The 25,984-nt window shown below is 38.7% G+C and overlaps 1 long non-coding RNA gene across 1 annotated transcript in view; it reads right to left on the reverse strand.

Moving 5' to 3' along the window:
• Positions 1-730: 730 nt before the first annotated feature.
• Positions 731-25,984, reverse strand: part of LOC306650421 — a 75,963-nt gene continuing 50,709 nt past the window's right edge. The window contains exon 4 of the long non-coding RNA XR_013760924.1: positions 731-1,146. This is a non-coding gene — a long non-coding RNA (uncharacterized lncRNA). The remainder of the gene's footprint in view (positions 1,147-25,984) is intronic.

The raw sequence follows: 25,984 nt of genomic DNA on the forward strand, positions 1-25,984 counted from the left end.
GAACTTAAATCTCCCCACCCCCATTAGTTACTTTAAATAGTGCTACCCTTTGTAGTGAATTGACAAAGTCAACAAGTCCAGAGGTGAAATTCTCCTGATAGCATAAAGTAACCCATGGTACTTCAAAAGCAAGAGATCAGGGAGCTCAAAGTAAAACAGTGAAGCTTCAAACCTGAGGGAATCCACCCAAGAATTCAGCATTCTGCAAAGAAGACAAAGGACATCCCAAAAGGAGGAATTAGTGACTCTCTGTGTTCCTCCAGAATGTCCAGTGGTGCTAGAAGTTTCCCCTTCAGTCTCTTCCTGTGATAGCCAGAACTCTGATGTTTCCTCTTAGGTTTATTTTCATTTATTGACCTCAAGGACTTCAGTGAAATTTTACATATCCTCAGCAAGTGATGTCACCAAGGAAGGAAGCACACAGGGATCAGAGATCATTTTAGCTCAACACAAGTTAATGAAGTTTATAAAATATGAAGCAAGATTTTAAATCAGTCAGGTGTGTGTACATATGTGTATCTTTTGTGTGTGTGTGTGTGTGTGTGTGTTTTAGACAGGGTTTTGATACATTTTCTGGGATTCAAGTGATTCTCTCACATTAGCCTCCTGAGAAACTAGGTGTATCAGTGTGTGCCATCATGCTGCCTAACCAGAGCCACATTTCACAAGTGACTCAATACTAAATAAGTCCTGTTAGTCAGTTTTTTGTCTGTATAACATAAATGAGACAAACAACTTAAAGATATGCAAAGGTTTCTTTTGATTCACAACTTTGGAGGTTTTGGTTTATTAATTGTTGATCATGTTGTTTTGGGGTGGTAAGAGTGCACGATGGAACAAAATTTCAGAAAATAACAGAGATAAAAGGGTGGAACTCTATTGTTCCCACTAGAGTATGCTCCCAATGATGTACTGGGTTTCTTCTCTCCCTGTCTCTCTCTTGTTCTTTCTATGTTAGTCAGGATAAAATCCAGGTCATTGAACATGCTGGGCAAGGACTCTACCACTGAGCTACATACTCATGTCCTAGGTCTTGCCACTTACAGGCTCCCCCACATCCCAATAGCTCCATTTTGGAAACCAAGTCTTGACCATATGGATGTTTGGGGCTGATGAAGATCCAAACTATCAACGTCTTCTTTATACCTGTAGCCAAAGACAATAAAGAGGTAAACAGAACACCAAACTCCAGACCATTCCCATGTGGCAGCCAAAAGGGCTCTGATGTATATTGAAAAATTACAGGAAATAAATTCAGTAATATGTCCAAACTGTAGGAGCATATTTGGTGGTTTTCAATAGAGTGTATATGCAACAGAATCATGTGAAAAAGGAAGCACAGAACTTCAAATATATAAACAATATGAATTATTACCATTCACAGTTTGCATTAAAAATTTAAACACTAAATTCTGGAGAATTTTTTTCAACATGAAAAATGTTTGTGATGAACATAATTCAGTTTTTATGTAAGTTCATGAAAGTTTATGTAGGTTCACTACTTGGCTGTAGTGCAGAATCAGCTTCCAGGTGGCAGAATAAACCACCACCTGTGACCACTGGCTGATGTCATCCTGTGGGACCAGGTGTCTGCAGAGCTGACATCATGCTTCTCTTTGCTGCTTGTGATGGTAATAAACTGTTAGACACCATTTAGTCTTGTGGTATCCTCCACAGCAGTGGGAAAGCTGCAATTGTGATCTTTATGGCCCTGTCAGTGAACATATTGCAGCTTGGGGACTGCTTGACAGTGACTTGTAGATGGGAGTTAATTGTGAATAATCATGTGTGATGTGATTTGTAGCAGCAATTTCGTGCACTTGGAATGTTATTTACTAATATCTCAAAATACTGTCCATACCGCTTAGTAATCAGATTAAAACTAGCTTTTATTTTATGACAGGGGATAGGATTGCTTTGACCTTCTTACCCTAGTGCTATCTTACTCTTTATAATGATAAATATCCCAGTAGACTTGTTATTGCATCTAGTGTTTGACAAGACCAGTCCTTGCTGAAGGCAGAAATGGAACTCCCCATTGGAAAAGAGGAAATTTTTTCCATTTTCAGACTATCATAAACAAGCACCATCTGGTAAAAAACTTTTTGATTATATGTCTCATTTTCCAAGATAATGACCCTCTGGTTTTAATTGGGTATCCATCAAAACAAATGATTTGATGGCCTCACATGTACCCAAATGTGTAGGACCTACCATAAAGTGTACTAAGAAATTATTTAATGATTTTGATTGTAAATATATTTAGATAATATATTTGTGAGATGTATCTACTGAAAACAGAGAGGAATAATGGCACCCATTGAAAAATTCATGTAGCTCACAGTAAGATTTTAGATTCTAAATTACCTTGGTCATGAGAAGAAAATATGGAGATTGAACTGGAAAAATCTACTTCTAGAGAGAAAGGTAGGGAGTGAACAGGGTAATAGAAAAGACAGAAGGGAATTAGGAAGTAAAGAAATAATTCATGACTAATAAGATTTCTATAATTGGGCATGTGACAAGTTAAAGAGGCCTCCTTCATGAATGAGCCAGATTTCTGTACATTCAGATGATTGTAACTTCCCTTAGTAATTGTGGGATTCCTCCGTTAATTTCCCATTTTAGTTCATTCCTCTACTTCTCTCATTCAAGACAAGCTTAAATTTGCAGATCTGTTTGCATTATGGAATACATATCCACCAAGGAAGTTTTATGGGCCATGACTCTTCATAAGCGTATTTTCTGAAGCTTCTGTAGATTGTAGCTTAGCCAGGAGTAGGGACTGTAAGAATCATGGATGCCATCACCCCAAGAATCTCTCATTTCCACTTTAGTACATGAAAAATGGAACATCTTTGCTGTTAACTTTGAGTAGCCCTGCTTGTGTCCACCTATGGTGAAGCCACAGAGCTGAGCTGAACAGAACTGATTCACAGGCACTGATTCCTGTCTCTGGTTGATAGTGTTATTCATCACCAAAATTCAGAAATTGATAAACCACAAGAAAAAGGGTTATATAATTAGGAAAAGAGAGAAATATGTCGGACTACCCCAAAAGCCAAATACTAGTTACTCTAAATATCAACAAATATCTATGGTATCAGACACAATTACTTTTTTTTAGGGCATTCCTCAGTTACATGAATTGTCCTGATGAAATATAAATTTTGTCAGATATCTGGAACATTATTTTTACTTTATTGGTTACAGGGTGTAATTGAGTGGATATTTCTCTGTGTGTGTGTGTGTGGGGGGTGTATCAGGAATTTAACCCAGGGGTGCTTAACATCTTCCAGCCGGTTTTTATATTGTATTAGGGACATGTTTTTGCTAAGTTGCTTAGGGCCTCTCTAAATTGCTGAGAATGGCCTGGACTTACAATTGTACTGCCTCAGCCTCCCAAGCCACTGGGATTAGAGGCATGTACCACCACACCCTGCTCTGAAATAGTTTTTTTCCACATTAGAGTATCTTTTTATTGTATGCTCTATTGAGTTATACATGATAGAAGAATAAGTTTTGATTCATTGTACACAAGTGGAGTACAACTATTCATTTTTCTGGTTGCACATGATGAATAGTCACAACATTCATGTAATCACATATGTACATAGGGTAATGATGTCTCATTCCAACATCCCTCCTTTCCACTGCCCTTTCTCTCTTCTCATTTTCCCCTACACAATCCAAAGTTCCTCCATTCTTCCCTTGTCCTCCCCCATTATGCATCAGCAGTCACATATCAGAGATAACAATTGGCCTTTGCTTTTGGGGATTGGCATTTCACTTAGGATGATATTATCCAACTCCATCCAATTACCAATAAATGCCATAATTTTATTCTTCATTATGGCTGAGTAATATTCCATTGTGTATATATACCACAGTATATTTATCCATTCATCTAGGTTCATTCCATAACTCACCTATTAGAAATTGGGCTGCTATAAACACTGATGTAGCTGCATCACTGTAGTGTGCTGATTTTAAGTACTTTGGGTATAGGCCAAGAAGTGGGATATGAAGGTAAAATTGCACTTTCATTCCAAGTTTTCTGAGGAATCTCCATACTGCTTTCCAGAGTGGTTGCACCAATTTGCTAATCCACCAGAAATGTATGAGTGTACCTTTTACCCACCTACTCACCAACACTTATTGTTGCTTGTATTCTTGATAATAGCCATTGTAATTGGAGAGAGATAAAATCTTAGGGTAGTTTTGGTTTGCATTTCTCTACTGAAGAAGTTGAACATTTTTTCATGTTCATTGATCACTTGTTGAACTTATTCTGGGAAGTTTTTGCTCAGTTCCTTACGCATTTATTGATTGGGTTATATATAATACTGGTGTTATAATTTTTGAGTTCTTTATAGATATGGAGATTAGTGTGCTAGCTGAAGTGTGTCTGGTGAAGATTTTCTCTCACTGTGTAGCTCTCTCTTCACACTTTTGTTTCCTTTGCTGACAAGAGGATTTTGGTTTGAATTGATCACATTGATTATGGTATTTGTTTGTCACAATTTGGGAGCATTGTTAAGGAATACTTGTCCTAAGCTAACGTGATGAATATCTGAGCCTACTTTTGTGGTGCAGCATCTCTGGTCTATTCCTAGGTCCTTCATCCACTTTGAGTTTTGTGCACAGTGAGAGTAGTTTCATTTACGTGCTGCCTATTGATTTACAGTTTTGACAGCACCATTTGTTGAAGAGGATACCTTTTCTCCAAAGTATGTTTTGGTGCTTTTGTCTAGAATGAGATAACTGTATTTATGTGGATTTGGCTGTTTTCTCTATTCTGTACCATTGGTCTACATGCCTGTTTTGGTGCCCAATCCATGTAATTTTTATTACTGTTGGCGTTTTATTTATTTATTTTTTTGCGGGATTTTTTTTTTTGGGGGGGGGAAGGATTGAACCCAGGGCTTTCTGCTTGCGAGGTGAGCACTCTACCAACTGAGCTATCTCCCCAGCCCTTCTCTTGGCATTTTAATTGAAATCACATTGAATCTGTATAGCACTTTTGGTAGTATGGCCATTTTGACAATATAAATTCTGCCCATCTAAGAACATGTTAGATCTTACCATCTTGTAGGATTGCTTTAATTTCTTTCTTTAGTGTTCTATAGTCCTCATTGTAGAGGTCTTTCACCTCTATTATTAGATTGATTCCCATGTACTTCACTTCATTTTTTTGAGACTTTGTGAATGGAAGAGTTTTTTGAATTTCTCTTTCAGAAGATTCATCACTTATGACTAGAAATGAATTAAATTTATGAATTTTTATTTTATACCTTCTACTTTTCTGAATTCATTTATGAGTTCTAGAAGTTTTCTGGTGGAAACTTTTGGATCCTCTAGATATAGAACTATGTCATTGGCAAGTGGTAATAGTTTGAGTTTTTCTCTTTCTATTCATATCTCTTTAATTTCTTTGGAGAGAGTTTCAAGGATGATGTTGAGTACAAGTGCTAAAAGAGTACATCCCTGTCCTGTTCCAGTGTTTTGAGGGAATGCTTTCAATTTTAATCAATTTAGAATGCTAAAGCATGTATATTTGGTATGTTTTACTCATCTTCTGTCATATATAATGCCTCTAGGATATACATAATATGATTGTCCCTATTCTATAGATAAGTGGACCAGTTTCCCATTGTAGACTGTTCATATTCACACTTGTACTAAATGGAAAATCAAGCCTGTAAATTCAAACAATGTGTCCTTAGAATGCACATTCATCAACATTTACACAGTTACTATATAAAGATATTTACTGTGATAATAAAGTTGAATGAAGACAGCTCTGAAATCATACATCTATGGTTTGTCTACTACATTGAGACTCATTGGTTGGGAAGTGTATTAGTCAGGGATCTCTACAGAAACAGAATCAACAGAAAGTATGAGAGTAAAAAGGGATTGGCTTACACACTGAATATTCCACAATTGCTGTCTGCAGGTTGGAGATCTGGAAGAACCTGTAGCTGTGCAGTCCAAGAAGTGGAAATCCCAGAACATGAGGGTGAAACAGTACTTCCCTAGTCTGAGACCAAGTCTTCTGAAAACTACCTGGAGAATCACTGGCAGAGTCCACATCGGAAGAGTGAAGAAGCAAGTGTCCAATATCCTCAGACAACTGAAGGAGCAATCAAGAACTCATTCAGGAAGAGTCAAACTTCCAATCTGTATCTGCTTCCTTGTTCTTCCAATTTTTATTCTATCCAAACTACCATCCCTATTGTGTGGTTCTTCCCATGCTAAGGGAGCATCTCCATTTCAGTTAACTATCCCACATTCCAATCATTCTTAGACATGGCCTCAGGGACACACACAAAACCTCTTAATCATCTTCATCTTTTAATCTAATTAGTTGACAATTCAAAATTACCATTACAGGAAGGCTGGAATTTTTTACAGTTATTCAATCCTCCCATTTGAATTTACCAAAAGTTTTAGAGCATTGAATATGTATCTGACCATTCACAAGATGACAAAAGTGAAAATCAAATAAGATACAGCCTCTGAAAACTGCATGATGAGGTAAAAATGGGAAAATATTACTATGACATATGATAAGTTGTTTGTACCAAGGAGTACACCTAGATATGCTTATCTTCTGAGTCACATTTCCAGGCCTTTTTATATTTTAATTTGAGACAAGGTTTCAGTAAGTTGCTTGGGTCCCTCAATAATTTGTTAAGGCTGGATTACAACTTGTGGTATTCCTGATTCAGTCTACATATGAATTTTTTTCATCTTTGTCTTAAGAGGTATTTATTAAATTTCAGATGACTATTAAGCATCTACAAAGACTTCTTGACATAGATATGCATTAACAGCTTTTAAGACTAGTATGTCACTCATTTAACAACTTAGTATCTCTTATTAGAAAGAAAAACAATCATATTTCATAAAAGATAGCGTAATGTGCTATGAGGAATCTTGCTTAATATTTGGCCTTTACCAGATCTTCAGTCTTTACTATCAGTGACCATCAGTGTGCTAGGTACAACCAAAGCTTTCAGAAAGCCAAGTCTTTGAGGAGTATTGGAATGAGCTCTTCTTTAAAGGTTTTGTAGAACTCGGTTGAGAACCTATCTGGTCCCAGACTTTTCTTTGTTGGTATGGTTTGAAGACTTCTATTTCATTGCTTGAAATTGATTATTTAAGTTGTGTATGCCCTCCTCATTCAGTTTAGGTAATTCATATGTCTCTAGAAACTTGTTGATGTCTTTGAGGTTTTCTGTTTTATTGGAATATAGATTTTCAAAATAGCTTCTAAGTATGTTTTGTATTTCACTTGTGTCTGTTTTGATATTTCCTTGTACATTCCGAATTTTAGTAATTTGAGTTTTCTCCCTCTTTCTCTTTGTTAGTGTGGCTAAGGGTTTATCAATTTTGTTTATTTTTTCAAAGACCAGCTATTTATTTTGTTAATTTTTCTGATTGTTTCTTTTGTTTCAATTTTGTTGATTTCAGCTCTGATTTTAACTATTTCCTGTCTTCTACTACTTTTTGTGTTAGTCTGCTCTTCTTTTTCTAGGGTTTTGAGCTGCAGTGTTAAGTCCTTTATTTGTTGATTTCTACTTCTTTTTTTGAATGCGCCCCATGAAATAAATCTTCCTCTAAGTACAGCTTTTATAGTGTCCCAGAGATTTTGATATGATGTGTCTTTGTTCTCGTTTACTTCTAAAAATTTATTTATTTCCCTCCTGATGTCTTCCATTATCCATTCATCATGTAATACTGTATTATTTAATCTGCAGGTATTGGAGATGTTTCTGTTTTTTATTCTGTCATTTATTTGTAATTTCAATCCATTATGATATGATAGAGTACAAGGTAGTATCACTATCTTCTTGTATTTGCTAACAGTAGCTTTGTGGCATAAAATATGGTCTATTTTAGAGAAGGATCCACATGCTGCTGAGAAGAAAGTGTATATGTTCTTTGTTGGATGGTATATTCTATATATGTCTGTTAAGTCCAAATTGTTGATTGTGTTATTGAGATCTATGGTTTCTTTATTCAATTTTTGTTTGTAAGATCTATCCAGTGGTGAGAGAGGTGTGTTAAAATTGCCTAGTATTATTGTGTTGTGGTCTAGTTGATTTCTGGAATTGAGAAGGATTTGTTGACGTACATGGATGAGACAATATTCAGGGCATAGATATTTATGATTGTTATGTCTTGTTGATTTATGCTTCCCTTAAGCAGTACATAATGTCCTTCTTTATCCCTTCTGACTAGTTTTGGCTTGAAGTCCACATTATCTGAAATGACGATGGATACTCCAGCTTTTTTGCTGTGTCCATGTGCATGGTATATTTTTTTCCATCCTTTTAACGTCAGTCTATGGGTATCTCTTTCTATGAGATGAGTCTCTTGCAGGCAGCATATTGTTGGATTTTTCTTTTTAATCCTATCTGCCAGTCTATGTCTTTTGATTGATGAGTTCAGGCCATTAACATTCAGGGTTATTATTGTGATATGATTTGTATTCCCAGTCATTTGACTCATTTTTGTTTTTTGACATGATTTGTTTTCTCCTTTATTTGGCTATTCCTTTAGGCTAGTTCCTCCCATTGCTGATTTGCATCATTGGTTTTCATCTCTTCCTCTTGGAATATTTTGCTGAGAATGTTCTGCAATGCTGGCTTTCTTTTTGTAAATTCATTTAGCTTTTGTTTATCATGGAAGGATTTTATTTCATCATCAAATCTGAACGTAAGTTTTGTTTGGTATAAGATTCTTGGTGGGCATCTGTTTTCTTTCAGGGCTTGGTAAATGTTGTTCCAGGCCCTTCTAGATTTAGGGTCTGGATTTAAAAATCTGCTGATATTATTATTGGTTTCCCCCTAAATGTAATTTGATTCTTTTCTCTCATGGCCTTTAAAATTCTGTCTTTATTTTGTATGTTAGGTATTCACATAATAATGTTCCTTGGTGTGGGTCTGTTGTAATTTTTTTATATTTGGAGACCTATAATCCTATTGTATTGGGCTTTCCATTTCATTCTTTTTATTTGGGAAATTTTCTGATATTGTTTCATTGACTAGTTTCTTCATTCCTTTAGTTTGTTTCGCTAAACCTTCCTCAATCCCAATAATCCTTAAATTTTGCCTTTTTATGATATCCCATAATTCTTGTAGATTCTGTTCATGATTTCTTGCCATCTTCTCTGTTTGGTCAACTTTGTTTTCAAGATTAAATATTTTGTCTTCAATGTCTGAGGTTCGGTCTTCCAGGTGTTCTCTTCTATTGGTTATGCTTTCTATGGAGTTTTTAACTTGGTTTATTGTTTCCTTCATTTCAAAGATTTCTGTTTTTTTTTTTTTTTTTTTCAGTATCTCTAACTCTTTATTGAGATGATCTCTTGCTTCCCGTATTTGCTCTTTTAACTGTTGATTGGTGTGATCATTTAATGCCTGCATTTGCTCTTTCATCTCCTTGTTTGCTTCCCTGATTGCTTTAATTATGTACATTCTGAACTCCCTTTCTGTTATTTCTTCTGCTGTGCTGTCATTGGGTTTTATTGATATAGTATCAAGGTTTGTTTGGGACATTTTCTTCCCTTGTTTTCTCATATTGGTCAGATATCAGTGGGACTCTGAGATATTGCAGATTTTCTCTGTTGGCTTATAGTGTCCCTGTAGATTTCCAGTACATGACCTCCCAGCCTTTAGTAGCTTGAAGTCTTGGAGGAACTTGATAATGCAGTGCTTCCAAAGAAAGCTGCCCCTAGCTCGCTACTGGTCCAGGGCTTGGGGCTGGCTCTGTGTGGAAAGGCTCTCACTGGGTGGCCTGCTCCAAGAAGCTGACTGTGGTAGGTGCCTGCCACCGGATGGAGCAGGGCTGCTTAGGGAAGACTCTGACTGCCCTTCTTTGAACCCAGAAGCAGCCTGCAGGCTGGGCCCGCTGCTGGGTCTTGGACTTGGAGCTGGCTCTGTGCAGAAAGGTTCTCACTGTGTGCCTGCTCCAAGAAGCTGGCTGTGGAATCAGCCTGCCACCAGAGGGAGCAGGTCTCCTTGGGAAAGACTCTAGCTGCCCTGCCCTACTTCAAGAAGCTGCCCCTGTACGGGCATGCTGCCAGGATTGAGCTTCACCCAGTGGGGAGACTCACCACTTGGCTCTATGTTAGTCCGAATCTCTCATTGCCTCCCCTTCTTGAATCCTGGGTTCTGGAGTGATGGGAGATGTAGTCACCCTCTAGTCCGCCGTGCTGGATCTCCCTACATATGATTTTTAAGGTACAGGAAACCTGATGCAATGTTGCAGACCAGGAGGGGAGAAAAAAAAGTTTATTCTCTAATCAGTAAAGTGAGGCAATGCCTTCTGGAGGGTGTGAGGAAGGAATGAAGCAAGAGGATCCATATGACTCCTCAATAGCTGTGTGTATGCTGAGAATGATGGATGTGTCCAGATCTGTGATAAAAAAAATTTTCTTGCTTTTCTCCTCACCATTTGATTCCTTGACCAATAAAATACCATTAGTAAGATATGCATTTTCCTCTGATGTTGTCCTTCAAATCTCAGGCAACACCGTTCTTCTCTTCCACACCTTCACATTTCTTCTACAGCACAGGCTCAAGTCCACAGATCTGACCCTTGGTCTCATGGCTCCATTTCACCTAGAGATGCTGCTCATCATGAAACTCATAGCTACAGATGTTCTTTTGTCTCAGTATTTGGGGGATGACATCAAATGTAAATGTAAATGTAATCTACTTGCACAGGTTGTTGAGGGGATTCTCTATTTATGCCACCTGCCAGCAGATTTTACCCCAGATGATCAAACTCAGCCCCGGAAAAACTCCTGTTTGGCAAAGCTCAAACATAAGTCCACAACAGAAACCATGTACCTTCTTTTCCTGTGGCTCTTCTACATGCCAGTCAGTGGTCAATTCTCAATCTCTGCTGTTAAAAATTCCACGGTCAATATGCATGGTCTTATATTTATTACTGAATCCCATAAGTTTGACAATTTGACCCATAAGTTATTTTCTTCAGCATTTATTTTCTACATTGGGAATATTCAGTGATGTGTCTTTTATGGGGCTCATGAGTCTCTCGAGTGTGTATACGGTGACCCCCTTGTGCAAGTGTAAGTGGTAGTCTCAGCACCTTCACAGTACCATCCTGTCTTTAACTTCATCCCCAGAACAAAAAGCCACACAGTCCATTCTGTTGTTCATGGGTTTATGTACATGTACAGTTAAGAATGCATCATTTCCACTTCAAGAATTATGCAATAAAATGACCCAGTCCATCATGGTATTTAGCAGCTATCCACAATTAGTTCTTTGTTGTTAATCACTACTGAAATGATTTATGAATTTTTCAAATCCTTATAGTATATAATTATTAAATGATTGATGAGTTCTCTTAATAAGCCTCCAAACAGTTTTGTAATCAGAATGGCAATTATCAAGGACACAAGCAACAATAAATATTGGTGAGGATGCGGGGGAAAAGGTACACTCATACATTTGCTGGTAGGAATAAAAATTGGTGCAAGCACTGTGGAAATCAATTTGGATATTTCTCAGAACACTTGGAATGGAACCACCAATTGACTCAATTATTCAATTCCTCAGTTTATATCAAAAGGTCTTAAAATCAGCATACTACAGTGATGTAGTCACATCAATGATTTTTTTTATCTTATAATGCATTTATTGATTTGTTTTTGTAATGATGGGGCTGAAACCAAGGGCTATGCACAGGCTAGCCTCTATCACTGGTGTACATACCAAGCTAAATACAAAAAAAAGTTTAAAAATTAAGTCTGAGAAAAAATTTTAAAGGGAACAAAATAGGTGTGGGGGTGTATACCTGTAATCCCAGTGACTTCAGAGAACGAGGCTGCTTGCATCTAGGGATAACAGGATCTGATATAATATTATCACAGTCCCTGGAGTCAATGTTATATCTTAGATGTCTCTGTTAGGTGTGCCAATAGCCACCATCTTTTCACAGAGGCAAGAGAGAGCCTTGCAAGGGGTCAGTAGGTTGGAAGAGGGTATCAGGGCATCTTGATTCCAGCTCAGCCAACCAACCTGCCCAGCACCACTGGGATTTCAGACAATGTGGGAACACTTCCTGGAACCTGACATGAACCTGCTCCACAGCTTCTTCCCTCATAGAGCATCCACTGATTTCCTGGTCCCACTGGTTTGGTAATCTACAGGGTCAGGCAGTTCCTCAATCCCCAGGCTCCCAATCACCCCCAAGACAGAAAAATTTTCCTGGACAGGCACCCAGATCCCAGCACTCAGCTCCCAGGACATCTAGAGAGAGAAGTTCCTGATTAGTAAGTCAAAAGGGTGGAGGCAGGAGAGAGACAATTTGGAGACTAAATTAGAAACCAGAAACTGTGGAGCCAACAAATGAGGTAAAAGGCAAAGTCCAGGGTCCTGCATCACATGAGTAGACACCAAAGAAGAGTTTTTGGGTGAAATCTTCCAGTAGGACAGGCAATTGCTATACCCCATCTCCAGGAGTCTGACCTCCATGTCTAGTATTCCCACTGTAGTAACTTTTACCATCCTAGGGTGGAGTTACTAACAAACTCCAGAAATCCACACCTACTATATGATATAGTAGTATAGTAGAAGATATTGATTTCCAATGGAAATAACTGTTCACTCTTTCTTCAAGGCTCCTTTTTAACCCCTATTTTTTTTTTCATTGCCTGCTCTCACATCCCCAACATTTGTGAAATAAACTACATTTCATGCATCGGGACTTGAATTTGAGTGGCGTATTACACTTTGGTTGAATAAACTTTTATTTTTTTCTTGTTTCTCTTTTTCCTATTTTATTCACTCTACCTTCCTTTTATTTATTTGCTTCCTTGGAGTCTCTTTACCTTTTCTTCTGCTAAAAACCAACTCTTTTGATTCCCCTTTTACACATTCTATGATCAAACATCTCTATAATCTCACCTCCTACCTCAATGATATCACATGCTACACCCTCTCCTGTTCTCTATCCATCACTAGAAATTGTAGACCTCATTACAAACTAATATTTACATTGTAGATGATAAATGAACACATCACCTTTGATATTGTAACAAAACTGTTAATATTTTAAGAAGGAATATTTAGTTTATGATTCCTATAGAGAGGATCCAAGATGGCGGTCTAGAGGGAGGCTGCGTTCCTTGTATCTCCTCAATGCCAGATTCAAGCGGAGGATATCTGTTTCTCGGTGAGACAGTTTTTGCTGTTTATCAATCCCCTGCTCTTTACCCCATTTGTCTGCTGTGATGACCTGCAGTCTGCCAGCATATCGATGCCTTTTTTGAGAGAAGATTGCTCACTGTCAGGGATCTAACATCCACCATTTGCCTGCCTCTCACCTGTCCATCACCTGCCTTACCCTATCCATCATCCAATGCTCAAGGTTCACCTCCTGATCATCCGACAGCTGCCAGCAGACTGACCGCGGACTGCCAGTGGAGAACCAGCTGCCTGCTGCTGCCTGGAAGTTCACTGTCACAGTACCTGCAGGTTTGACTACACGTGTCTGCCGCCATTTTGAGACAACAGCCAGGCCCTGTAGGTCCCCTGGCCAGACTGACCGAGTCCCGTCTCCAGGATCCCTCAGCCCAACCAATCACTCCCTGCATCTGGGGCCCTCGCATCAACTGACTGCTCCCTGCCACCAGGACCCCCAGACCAACTGAGTGTGCCCTATCACTGGGACCCCAGACCAAGTGATTGCACCCAGCCTTCAGGATCCCACAACCACACCAAACACACCGGATGTCCAGGACCCCTGCCGGACCAACTGCATCCTGTCTCCAGGACCTCCAGCTGACCATGTCCACCCTTGAGCTGCAGCTCCCCATTTGTCAACACATTTGGAAGCCAGAGCAGCCATCTTGGATAATCCTGGAAGCTGTAGCTCCGATCTTCAGGCGGGACAAATCCCATTCTGCGACACCTGCTGGAGGCTTGAAGCTCATTCTCAGGTACCTCTCATACATCAGGCTACTGAACACTGGGAGGTTTCATTACAATATGACTATTATACAGTAGATTTTCTTTTTCTCCTTTTTTAAAATAATATTCAAGTTTTTATTTCTTTACATTTCTTGCTTTCTTTTCCTTCTGTTTACCTGTTCCCTCAGAGTCACTTTCTCCCTTATTTACATGATGTTATTGTCCCCATAGGGGCTATTTGGTCTAGGATTGCATAGTGTGTGGTTTGGGCACTGCTAATATTGATCTCCCCTTAAAGAAAGGGTTTTGGAAACTGTCCGGAGCCAGCAGGTCACGTGCCCTGCCTTGCCTCAAGGTCATGTGCCCGGCCTTGCCTCATGGTCATGCCCCTGCCTTGCCTCATGTTGAGCTAAGATGGTCCCTGCTGGATGATGGTGGGGCATGCCTCTACCTGTACACACAACTGTCAGACTATACCAGGTGCATCAGACTAGATTGCTTGGTGCTTCATGACTGGCCAACTACACTTTCTTATTCAAGTTCTGGCACGAGGACTAGTCTTGCCTTCGCGTGCTTTCCCCTGATTGGTTTTTGTATTAACTGTGTTTATTCCCCTACTAAACGAGACTTGATCAGGCTTTTGTCTTGTCTCCATTTCCCGGTCTCTTGTCTCTCCCAATCCCCACTCCTTCCTCCAGATTCCCATTGAAGTCCTGAGGGTCGGGACAATTGGTGCCCAATGGTGTGGCTTTGGATATGGGGGAATTTGTGAGGGAAGAGGTGTCTAAGTGTTTGGAGGAAGGAAAAAAAGTGAAAGTCAGTTGGACAAAGATCGCCATGGGAGCCTGGCTCGGCACTCTTAAAGGTACAGTAGTGCCTAACTATGGGACAAGAATTAAGTATCATAAAGTTTTTGTTAAGCAATTAAAAGAAGCTTTAAAGACACGGGGAGTAAAGGTTAAGAGTAATGATCTTTTTAAGTTTTTTGACCTTATTAAGGACACCTGTCTGTGGTTCTCACAAGAAGGAAGCATTAATATAAGAAGTTGGAATAGGGTTGGAGATGCTTTGGAAGATTTTGACAGAACGTTTGGCCCAGATAAAGTTCCTATTACAGCTTTTGCTTACTGGAGTCTCATAAAGGAAATTTTAGAACATACAACAAATGATTCTGATATAGCAGCAGCAGTTACTCAGACAGAGGACATTTTAAAAGCAGCATCAAAACAGGATCTTCAGGGAAAGCCCTCTGAGGATAAGGGAGAGGGAGATCTTATTTCCCTTGAGAGTGAAGATTAGGAAGTTACAAGTCCTATTTCAGATGCAGGCAGCACAGATGTTAAAAAGAAAACTCAACATCAGAACGAAGCTCCACCTAAAATTTATCCTTCATTGACTCATTTTAAAGACCCTTCAAACAAGAATAAAATAGATGATGAGGAAGTTGATTTGGACCTCATAAATGAGGAAGCCTCAAAATATCATAATGTTGACTGCCTGCTTAAACAAGGACAGTCCGTTTTCTCATATCCACATCTCTATCGCACACATTCTGCTCCTATGGCAATGGCAGTGATAGATCCAAAGGAAGACCTTAAAGAAAAAATTAAACATTTGGGGGAACAAATAAATCTAGAAGAAAAATACCAAACTCTGATTACCAAGTTACAAAAATTAAAGACAGGCAATGAGTCACTGCCCAGTCCTGATGGATTTAAAAGGGATATTCACCCTCAAATTCTATCTGGACAACAGGGTCCAAGAGGAGGAGTTCCCTTAATCAACAGAGATTTAAAGCCCCCTCCACTAAGTGCTTTCCCTGTTACTGAGACAAGGGGTAACCAGGGACAACCCTGGAGGCACCACAGTGGCTTTGATTTTACTATCATAAAAGAATTAAAAACTCTGTTTCTCAGTACGGAACTTCAGTGCCATACACCCTTGCTATTTTAGACTCTATAGCAGAAAATTGGTTAACACCACAGGATTGGAATACTTTAGTTAGAGCCACCCTGACTGGAGGTGACTTCTTGCTTTGGAAGTCTGAATATTTTGAAAATCACAAAGAGACAGCTAAAAGAAATCAACAAGCAGGAAATGGGTGGACTTTTGATATGCTCACTGGAGTAGGTGATTATGAAACCACAGACAATCAGATGCAGTATGACCCTGGAGCATATGCTCAGATACAGGTGGCAGCCACTAAGGCCTGGAGAAAATTGCCTGTTAAGGGAGACATCAGCATGTCTCTGACAGGAGTCAAACAAGGCCCCAATGAGCCCTTTTTCTGACTTTGTTCACAGACTTATAACAATGGCTGGTCGTATTTTTGGCAGTTCTGATGCAGGTCTTGACTATGTCAAGCAACTTGCTTATGAAAATGCCAATCCTGCATGCCAATCCGCTATAAGACCTTACAGAAAGAAGACAGATTTAACAGAATATATTCATCTGTGCTCAGATATAGGACCTTCTTATCAACAGGGCTTAGCAATGGCGGCTGCTTTTAGTGCACAGACAGTGAGGGACTTTCTTAATAATAAAGACAAAAACAAAAGGGCCTGTTTTAAATGTGGCAAGGGTGGACACTTTCCCAAAAACTGCAGATCAGATTTACAAAAAAACTCTTGAGGCCAAAATACCTGGTCTCTGCCCTAGGTGCAAGAGAGGAAAACATTGGGCTAATGAATGCAAGTCCAAAAGAGACAATCAGGGAAATCCCCTTCCGCCACATCAGGGAAATGGGAGGAGGGGCCCACCTCAGGCCCCAAAACAAGCATATGGGGCAGTCAGTTTCATTTCAGCCAACAGCAGCAACAACAATCCATTTCAGACCTCAGTAGAGCAACCCCAGGGAGCTCAGGATTGGACCTCAGTTCCACCTCCCATGTCATATTAACTCCTGACATGGGCCCTCAAGCCTTGAATACTGGAATTTTTGGCCCATTGCCCTCAGGTTATTTTGGCTTAATTTTAGGAAGAAATAGTTCTACCATGAAAGGTTTACAAGTACTCCCAGGAGATGTAGATCAAGATTTCTTGGGAGAAATTAAGATCATGGCTAAAACAGGGAGAAAGAATAGCACAGCTGAAACTGTTACCATTAGTTCCAACCAAACACCCAGTTCAAAATCCTAGGAGAGGATATGGAAGTTTTGGATCCTCTACTGTATCTTGGGTACAACACATAACTGATCAAAAACCTTCTTTGACCTATGGCTAGATGGCAAGTCCTTTATAGGTCTAATAGATACAGGAGTAGATGTGACCATAATTAAACAAGAAGATTGGCCTTCTTCTTGGCCTTTCACAGAAACTATGACTAATCTTAGGGGTATTGGTCAAAGTAAAAATCCAAAGCAGTGTTCTAAATACCTCACTTGGAGAGACAAAGAAAATAACACAGGTCTCATTAAACCTTATATCATACCTCATTTGCCTGTTAATTTTTTGGGAAGAGACCTATTATCTCAGATGAAAGTAATCATGTGCAGCCCCAATGAAATGGTTGCTGCCCAAATGCTATCTCAGGATATACACCAGGAAAAGGGCTAGGAAAGGCCGAAAATGGTATTTTACATCCCATTTCCAATGTAGGACAGATTGACAGAAAAGGCTTGGGAAATTTTTGATTTTGGCCATTGACATGACTGCATCCCAACTGAGTGCACATCTAATAACTTGGAAATCAGATGAACCAGTTTGGGTTGATCAATGGCCTCTAACTTCTGAAAAACTTGAAGCTGCTCGAATGTTAGTGCAGGAACAGCTAACAGCCAGACATATCATAGAGAGTAATTCTCCTTGGAATACCCCTATATTTGTAATTAAGAAAAAATCTGGTAAATGGAGATTACTACAGGACTTAAGGGCTGTCAATGTCACTATGGTGCTCATGGGAGCCCTACAACCAGGGCTGCCATCTCCTGTAGCCATCCCTCAAGGATATTTTAAGGTAAATATTGACCTCAAAGACTGTTTTTTTTTACTATCCCTCTACATGTAGATGATCAAAAAAGATTTGCTTTTAATCTACCATCAATAAATTTTAGAGAACCTATGAAAAGATATCAGTGGAAAGTATTGCGACAAGGAATGGCTAATAGTCCAACCTCATGCCAAAAATTTGTCGCTCGTGCCTTACAGCCTATTAGAGATTCTTGGAAACAAATGTATATTATTCATTATATGGATGATATACTCATAGCAGGACAATCAGGAGAACAGGTATTACTATGTCTCAAACAGGTTAAACAGCAGCTGACTACAGTAGGATTACAAATTGCTCCAGAAAACGTTCAGTTACAAGACCCTTATACTTACCTAGGTTTCCTGCTCAATGGGCCTAGGATTATTAATCAAAAGGCAACAATCAGGAGAGATCGTTTAAATACACTTAATGACTTCCAGAAGCTTCTAGGTGATATAAGTTGGCTTCGACCATATCTTAAATTAACCACAGGGGAGTTAAAAACATTGTTTGAGATATTAAAAGGAGACCCTTATCCACAATTATCCAGGACTATATCTCCTGATGCATTAGCTGCTCTTAAAAAGGTGGAGGATGCTATTGCAGGTCAATTTATTACCAATACTGATTATTCTCATCCCTTAACGCTCATTATATTTAATACTTCCATCACTCCAACAGGTCTTTTCTGGCAAGATAATCCTATTTTGTGGATTCATCTTCCTTCCTCACCCAAAAAAGTGCTATTACCTTATTGTGATGCAGTAGCTGACCTGATTATCATAGGGAGAGAAGATTCTAGAAAATATTTTGGAATAGAACCATATAAGATTATTCAACCCTACACCAGATTTTAGGTCAATTGGCTGTTACAAAATACTGACACCTGGCCTATAGCTTGTGCCTCATTCACAGGTGATATAGATAATCATTATCCACCAAATAAATTGGTTCAGTTTTGCAAACTACATCCTTTTGTGTTCCCTCATATTATTAGAAGGGAGCCCTTACACAACGCTCTTGTTGTCTTTACTGATGGGTCATCCACAGGAACAGCTGCTTACACCTTCCTTGATAGAACTGTCACTTTCCAGATGAAATGCAAATCTGCTCAACTTGTTGAATTACAGGCTCTTATTGCAGTTTTATCTGCCTTTCCCAATCAACCCCTTAATATCTACACAGGCAGTGCCTACTTAGCCCACTCGGTGCCCCTCCTTGAAACTGTCTCTCAGATCAGACATGTTTCTAAAACAGCATCACTGTTCCTTCAATGGCAGACATTCATCCATAATAGAGGACTCATCAGAGCTCACTCTGGCCTTCCAGGGCCATTGGTTAAGGGCAATAGAATTGCTGACACAGCTACCAAAATGGTTGCAGTAGCTTTTTCAGATAATATTAAGCAAGCTCAAGACACTCGTAACCTACATCATTTAAATGCCCGCTCTCTTAGGTTATTCTATAAAATCACTAGGGAACAAGCAAGGCAAATAGTAAAAGGCTGTACCACATGTGCTACTCATCTACCAGTTCCACATCTAGGAGTTAATCCAAAATTTCTTGTTCCTAACATGGTGTGGCAAATGGACATTACCCATTTTTTAGAGTTTGGTAATCTAAAATATATTCATGCTTGCATAGATACATTTAGTGGATTTATATTGGCTACACTTCAGGCTGGAGAAGGAATGAAACACGTAATTGCCCATCTATTACATTGCTTCTCAGTCTTGGGCATACCTAAACAAATTAAAACAGATAACGGCCCTGGATATACAGCAAAAATCCTCCAAATATTTTGTGAAAAATTACAAATTCAACATGTCACTGGAATTCCTTATAATTCTCAAGGCCAAGGAGTGGTTGAGAGAGCACATTTCTCTCTTAAAAATACTATTGATAAAATAAAAAAGGGGGAATGGTACCCAATCAAGGGTTCTCCCCATAGTATACTCAATCATGCTTCACTCATTCTAAATTTTTTAAAAATGGATGATCATGGGAAATCTGCTGCTGATCAATTCTGGCACCTGGAATCTCAAAAGCATTTTGCCCTGGTAAAATGGAAAGATCCATTGGATTGTTCATGGCATGGTCCAGACCCAGTCTTGATCTGGGGTCGAGGTTCAGTCTGCATCTTCTCTCAAAAAGCTGATGCAGCCAGATGGCTGCCAGAGCGCCTTGCACACCAAGTTAATGAAGTTACCTCCTCCAGGGATAAAAATCATCCCTGAGAGTCCTTTCTTTTCCTTCCACAGGAATGAACAAAACATTGCTTCTCTGGATGATGGCTGCCTGTTCACTGCTCTCCTACAGCCAGCAGGGTTTGAGAACCTTGCTAAGGCTCGAGAAGTGCTGTTTCTATGCCAACAAGTCAGGAATCATTAAGGACAAGATCAAACAGCTGCAAGAAGACCTAGAAAAATGCCGATGAGCACTGGCTGATAATCCACTATGGACTGGATTCAGTGGACTCCTTCCCTATCTTCTTCCTTTCTTAGGTCCCCTCCTTTGCTTGCTGCTAGTCATATCTATAGGTCCTTTGATTCAACAAGATTATGGCTTCCATCAAAGCTCAAATTGAGGCTATACAGGCAAAACCTATTCAGGTTCATTACCATGGAAAGGAGATGGTGAATTGTGATGGTGCAACATTTGATCAATATTAGATTGTAATAGACAATCACCACTGTGCGCTCAACTGGTCAGCCAATGATGGGTAAGATTTGTGGGATCGCATACCAATCTAAGACAGGAAATTAGGGCTAGAGACTCATTATCCAATGACAGGTAAGGATGCTGCTCTGGCACAGACAACCTAAGACAGGCGCAGTTCCCGAGGGATTGTCACTCCAGCTCTATAAAATAAAAAAGGGGGACCTGTCCAGAGCCGGCAGGTCACGCACCCTGCCTTGCCCCGAGGCCACGCCCCCTGACTCGCCTCATGTTGAGCTAAGATGGCTACTGATGGATGCTGGCAGGGCATGCTTCTACCTGTACATACAAATGTCAGACTATACCAGGTGCATCAGACTAGATTCCATGGTGCTTCACGACTGGCCAACTACACTTCCTTATTCGAGTTCTGGCGTGAGGACTAGTCTTGCCTTCATGCGCTTTCCCCTGATTAGTTTTTGTACTTTATATTAACTGTGTTTATTCCCCTACTAAACGAGACTTGATCAGGCTTTTGTCTTGTCTCCATTTCCCGTGTCTCTTGTCTCTCCCAATCCCCGCTCCCCCCTCCAGGTTCCCATAAGTCCTGCGAGTCGGGACAGTAAACCTATAGGACCACTATAAGCCTATAGGGGGAAATCTGTAATACCAGAGATCTGCACTGCTAGAGGGAAGATACATGAACAACATGAAAAAACAAGGGAAGAAAATGATCCAAACAAATCTAGATTCTATAGTAATAGAATCCAATGATAGTATGTTACAAGAAATGTCAGAAAATGACTTCAGATTATACATGATTAAGATGATTCGCAAAGCAAAGGATGAGATAAGAGAGCAAATGCAGGCAATGAATGATAATACCAATAAGCTGAAAGAGCACCTGCAGGAAGCAAAAGATCATTTCATTTCAACAAAGAGGTAGAGATTCTCAAAAAAAAAAAAAAAAAAAAAAGGAAATCTTTCAAATGAAGGAGCCAATAAACCAAATTAAAAAAACTCAATGGAAAGCATCACCAACAGACTAAACCACTTGGAAGATATAACATCAGACAATGAAGACAAAATATTTCATCTTGAAAATAAAGTCATCCAAACAGAGAAGATGGTAAGAAATCATGAACAGAATCTACAAGAATATGGGACATCATGAAAAGAACAAATTTAAGGATTATTGGAATTGAGGAAGGTACAGAGATACAAACCAAAGGAATGAACAAACTATTCAATGAAATAATATCAGAAAATTTCCCAAACCTGAAGAATGAAATGGAATCACAACAGATCCACACCAAGGCACATTATAATGAAAATGCCTAACATTCAAAATAAAGATAGCATGTTGAAGGCCGTGAGAGAAAAGCATCATATTACATATAGGGGGAGACTAATATGGGTAGCAGCACACTTCTCAACCCAGACTCTAAAAGCTAGAAGGGCCTGGACCAACATATTTCAAGCTCTGAAAGAACATGTTTTCCAATCAAGAATCCTATACCCAGCAAAACTAAACTTCAGATTTGAAGATAAAATATAATCCTTCCATGATAAACAAAAGTTAAAAGAATTTACAAATAGAAAGCCTGCACTACAGAATGTTCTCAACAAAATATTCCATGAGAAGGAAATAAAAAACAACAATGGAGGTCAGCAACGGAGGAACTACCTTAGAGTAAAACCACTAAAAGGAAAAACCAAACCAACTTAAAAACCAAAAATAAGCCAAATGACTGGGAATACAAATCACTTCTCAATAATAACCCTGAACGTTAATGGCCTAAACTCATCAATCAAAAGACGGACTGGCAGAATGGATTAAAAAGAAAGACCCAACAATATGCTGCCTGCAAGAGACTCATCTCATAGAAAAAGACATCCACAGACTAAAGGTGAAAGGATGGGAAATAACCTACCATGCACATGGACCCAGTTAAAAAGCAGGGGTTTCCATCCTTATATCAGAAAAAGTGGACTTCAAGCCAAAGATAGTCAGAAGGGATAAAGAAGGACATTTCCTACTGCTTAAGGGAACCATAAATCAGGAAGACATAACGATAGTAAATATTTATGTCCCAAACAATGGTGCATCCCTGTACATCAAACAAATCCTTTTCAATTTCCAGAATCACATAAACCACAACACAATAATTCTGGGCGACTTTAACGAATCGCTGTCACCACTAGATAGAGCTTCCAAACAAAATCCAACCAAAGAAACCATAGAACTCAATAACACAATCAATAACCTAGACTTAATATACATATATAGAATTGTCCATCCATCAACGAGCGGATACACTTTCTTCTCAGCAGCACATGGAACCTTCTTGAAAATAGACCATATATTATGCCACAAAGCAGCACTTAGGAAATGCAAAAAAAATAGATACTGCCTTGTGTTTTATCAGATCATAATGGACTGAGAGTAGAAATCAATGACAAAGTAAAAAAGGGAAATTACTCCAACACTTGGAGACTAAGTAATATGTTATTGAATGAAACATGGATAACAAAAATCATCAGGGAGGAGATTAAAAAATTCTTACAGGTCAATGAGAATGATGATACAACATATCAAAATCTCTGGGACACTATGAAAGTGGTACTAAGAGGAAAATTCACTGCATGGAGCGCATTTCAGAATAGAATGAAAAGTCAACAATTAAATGACCTAACATTACAGCTCAATGCCCTACAAAAAGAACAGAATAACAGCAAATGTAGTAGAAGACAGGAAATAATTAAAATCAGAGCTGAAATCAATGAAATTAAACAAAAGAAACTATTCTAAAAATTGACATAACAAAAAGATGGTTCTTTGAGAAAGTAAACAAAATAGATAAACCTTTAGCCACACTAACAAAGAGAAGGAGAGAGAAGACTCAAATTACTAAAATACATGATGAAAAAGGAAATATCCCGACAGATACCACTGACATACAGAACATTATGAGAAGCTACTTTGAAAATCTGTATTCCAACAAAATAGAAACTACAGAAGACATTTGCAAATTTCTAGAGGCATATGTTCCTCCCATACTGAACCAGGAGGACATACACAATTTAAACAGATCAATATCAAGCAATGAAATAGAAGAAGCCTTTAAAAATCTACCACCCAAGAAAAGTCCAGGACCAGACGGATTCTCAGCTGAGTTCTACAAGAACTTCAAAGAAGAACTCATTCCAATACTTCTCAAAGTATTCCAGGAAATAGAAAAGAAGGGTACCCTACCGAACTCATTCTATGAAGCTAATATCACCCTCATACCAAAACCAGGAAAAGACATATCAAGGGAAGAAAATTTTAGACAAATGTTCTTGATGAATATAGATGCTAAGATCCTTAACAAAATATTGGCAAACCGTATCCAAAAACATATTAAGAAAATTGTGCGCCACGATCAAGTGGGGTTTATTCTTGGAATGCAAGGATGGTTTAACATCCGTAAATCAATAAACGTAATCCATCATGTCAATAGACTTAAGGATAAGAATCATATGGTTATTTCAATTGACGCAGAAAAAGCATTTGACAATGTACAACACCCCTTCATGCTCAAAAAACTAGAAAAAATAGGGATAGTAGGAATATACCTGAACATTGTAAAGGATATTTATGCTAAGCCCATGACCAACATCATTCTTAATGGAGAAAAACTGAAACTATTCCCTTTAAAAACAGGAACAAGACAGGGATGTCCTCTTTCTCCACTTCTATTCAACATTGTTCTCGAAACTCTAGCCAGAGCAATTAGGCAGACTAAAGAAATTAAAGGGATACGAATAGGAAAAGAGGAACTTAAGGTGTCACTATTTGCGGATGACATGATTGTATATTTAGAGGATCCAAAATCCTCCTCCAGAAAACTTCTAGACCTCATCAATGAATTCAGCAAAATAGCAGGCTATAAAATCAACACGCATAGGTCTACAGCATTTTTATATGCAAGCAATGAAACAGCTGAAAGGGAAATGAGGAAAACAACTCCATTTGCAATAGCCTCAAAAAAAAATAAAATAGTTCGGCATCAATCTAACCAAAGAGGTAAAAGATCTCTACAATGAAAACTACAAAACACTGAAGAAAGAAATTAAGGAAGTCCTTAGAAGATGGAAAGATCTCCCATGTTCTTGGATAGACAGAATTAATATTGTCAAAATGGCCACTCTACCAAAAGTGCTATACAGATTCAATGCAATTCCAATTAAAATCCCAATGACGTAGCTCACAGAAAAAGAGCAACAATCATGAAATTCATCTGGAAGAATAAGAAACCCAAAATAGCTAAAGCAATCCTTAGTAGGAAGAATGAAACAGGGGGTATCGCAATACCAGAACTTCAACTATACTTCAAAGCAATAGTAAGAAAATCGGCATAGTATTGGCACCAAAATAGACAGGTAGATCAATGGTACAGAATAGAGGACATGGACACAAACCCAAATAAATACAATTTTCTCATACTAGACAAAGGTGCCAAAAATATGCAATGGAGAAAAGATAGCCTCTTCAACAAATGGTGCTGGGAAAACTGGAAATCCATATGCAACAGAATGAAACTAAACCCCTATCTCTCACCGTGCACAAAACTCAACTCACAATGGATCAAGGACCTGAAATCAGACCAGAGACCCTGCATCTTATAGAAGAAAAAGTAGGTCCAAATCTTCACCTTGTTGGCTTAGGATCAGACTTCCTTAACAGGACTCCCATAGCACAAGAAATAAAAGCAAGAATCAATAACTGGGATTGATTCAAACTAAATAGCTTTCTCTCAGCAAAGGAAACTATCAGCAATGGGAAGAAAGAGCCTACAGAGTGGGAGAATATCTTTGCCACTCATACTTCAAATAGAACACTAATTTCCAGAATCTATAAAGAACTCAAAAAACTCTACACCAAGCATACAAATAATCCAATCAACAAATGGGTTAAGGAAATGAACAGACACTTCACAGAAGAAGATGTACAAGCAATCAACTGATATATGAAAAAATGTTCAACATCTCTAGTAATAAGAGAAATGCAAATCAAAACTACACTAAGATTCCATCTCACACATTTTTTATAAGAATAGGGCTTGTCTCCAGCATGTTTCTTCTTGTGATTAGTGAGGCATGACCTTTGATTAAAACCTTTACCACAATCTTCACATCTGTAGGGTTTATCACTATTGTGATAGAGGGTTGAGAATTCCTTAAATGCTTGACCACATTTCTTAAATCTGTATGGCATTTTTCCAACATAAATTTTCTTGCACTGATTAAATCTTGTGATTTTATTTAAAGTTTTTCCACATTGTTGATATTTGCAATCCTTTCTTGAATATGGATGCTTGGAATGATAAATTTTGAGCACTGATGAAATACTTGTTTGCAT

The sequence above is a fragment of the Sciurus vulgaris genome (genome assembly GCF_902686455.1).
Source record: "Sciurus vulgaris genome assembly, chromosome: 19".
NCBI classification, from domain to species: Eukaryota; Metazoa; Chordata; class Mammalia; order Rodentia; family Sciuridae; genus Sciurus; species Sciurus vulgaris.